This window comes from Hippocampus bargibanti, linkage group LG02 (assembly GCF_051943395.1).
Source record: "Hippocampus bargibanti isolate YZ-2025 linkage group LG02, ASM5194339v1, whole genome shotgun sequence".
Classification (NCBI taxonomy): Eukaryota; Metazoa; Chordata; class Actinopteri; order Syngnathiformes; family Syngnathidae; genus Hippocampus; species Hippocampus bargibanti.
Genome location: NC_142735.1, coordinates 36,344,116 through 36,346,615, shown reverse-complemented (window position 1 = coordinate 36,346,615; position 2,500 = coordinate 36,344,116).

The following is a 2,500-nucleotide window of genomic DNA, read 5'->3' as shown; positions in this document are numbered from 1 at the left end:
GACAAAACGGCGCACGGCGGGGGGTCGTTCCAGGTGCGATGCTCTGGATCTCGACCTCCAGCTCTGTGCGATTGCTCTCTAGCGGTCTTCTGCTTCCACCGGGAGCCTGACAACATCTGAAGTAGGAGGGGCAACCCGCATACGCCCCCCCCCCCCTCCCGCTGAAGTGAAATTGGCTAGCTTGACCTCCGGCGATGCACTGACGACGATTTCTGACAATCGACAACAACGATTTGAAACTTTCTTTAGCAATGATGTGCATTCATTCCTTTCATTCATTCATTCATTCATTCATTCATTCATTCATTCATTCATTCATTCATTCATTCATTCATTTTTTTCTTTTTTTCAACCACTTTATCCTCACAAGGGTCACAGCGGGTATATATATATATATAATCTTTTTTTCGAGTTGGTGACAATTCCTGACGTGACGTCATGGAAGGAACGCCCCTGATACATTTTGGGGATTTTGTTTGGTCTGAAAACACCGTGTTGATGGCGAAATTAGAAGGAAAACTACCTCAATAACGGCGATGGTGAATCGTTGTGTGTCGCAGCCAATTGCGGGAACATGCATAAAGAGGGTGTAAGTTGACACAAATTCCCAGCAGACAAATCAGCCCATTTCCTACGGAGCTTGGGCGCCATCTTGTGCATTTTCTGGGACACTACATTGCTGTCATTGACGGCTCGAATTGATACGGGAGGACTTCTTCAATGGATGGCAAACATGTATGCTTTCTTCTTCACAACTATTTGAATCATATTCAGAACTGGATGAGTAACAAGAAAGCGTCTAATCCAAATCTGAACTCTCTAAAGCCATTGTTTTGATTCTGGAGCAAGGCAGTTTGTGAGGGAGTATCCTGGCGTGACGTCACGAACAAGGGGGCGGGACTTTCTGAATCTGCCCAGTTCCGAGCTCAGTTTTGGGACACTTGAAGTCATTTTTTTATTGGCGTTTTTGCATTTGACTACAAATATCAGCTTGCGTGTTTTGGGTATTTTAGATGCTATCAAACGTTTTTCTGATGTCAGTTAGGAAATAAAAAAATGGTGTCACTTGTCCTTTAAAATGGGAAATCTGGGTGACTCACAAACAAGGCCTGACGAAATTTCGAATTTATCCTCTCCAATTTACACTCAAATTCATTATCCATCCATCCATCCATCCATCCATCCATCTATCTATCTATCTATCTATCTATCTATCTATCTATCTATCTATCTATCTATCTATCTATCTATCTATCTATCTATCTATCTATCCATCCATTTTTTGTACCGCTTATTCTTCATTAGGGTCACGGGCTTTGCTGGAGCTTATCCCGGCCTTCTTTGGGCACTGGGCAGGGGACACCCTGAACCGGTTGCTTGAAAACCGCAGGGAAAATCGAGAAGAACAACCATCCATGGTGTCGGTTGCCCTTTAAAGAAACCATCCCCCCCCCCCCCACCCCGTTTAAAGCAAAACACATTATCGGCAGTACGTAGCTCCAAGTGGCTAATCAGATTTCAGTGTTCCATTGACTTCTTTTGGCTAACTTTTAATTTCTGCCTCTTAAGCTTCATTAAGCAACTCAATTATACGCACACACACACACACACACACGTTGGCATGTAGAAAAGCGGAAGCGGCGTGTGAGCAAAGACGTGGCCTTAACTTTTTTATTTTTTCGTACACAGTAAATGTGTGGTCTTGTCCTTCATCAGACCCCTCCTGCCCCCCCACCCGTCGCCACCGTCTAGTTAAAAGTCAGTGGAATGTTAAAGATCTCCAGCATTAGAATAAACACGTCATGTGTTAAATCAAAATCCAATTCTGTGCTCTATTACTTTCTGGCATAATAATGACTGGCAAGGATTAGGAATCAATATTTCACTGCGGCGGGGACATTAGCAGCTTTATTCGTCCGTAATTGAGTTTTGGCTGCGGCGAAGGCCTCGCTCTGGAATCAGCATTAAAGATAAGGGCCCTTTTTTTTCTTGTGGGGGGGCGGAGGCAAGCACAAATAAAGCTCCAGAGGCAACACATCAGCTACACATCATTTGAAATTGCTCATCAATAAGCGTCGCAAAAAAAAAAACAGCCGTCGTCGTCGTCGTCGTCGTCGCTCCACAACGTGGAGGCAATCGGCATTCACGGCCGATACGACATTTCTTTTTATTTCTTTACTTGGATTAACTCCATTTTTATGTTTGGAACATGAACTTGAAAAAAAAGGATAGACATTAGATTAGATTAGATTAGATTAGATGAGTTTTTATAATGATAATAATAACAACAATAATACATTTCATTTATAAGCGCCTTTCAAAACTCTCAAGGTCACCTTACAGTCACAGGATAGATAGCGAATAGATAGCTAATACCGATTAGCTATTAGCTACTATTATATTATTATATTCCCTAGCTATTAGCTATCTATTGGCTAGGTATTAGCTATCTATTTGCTAGCTATTAGATATCTATTCGCTAGCTATTAGCTATTTATTC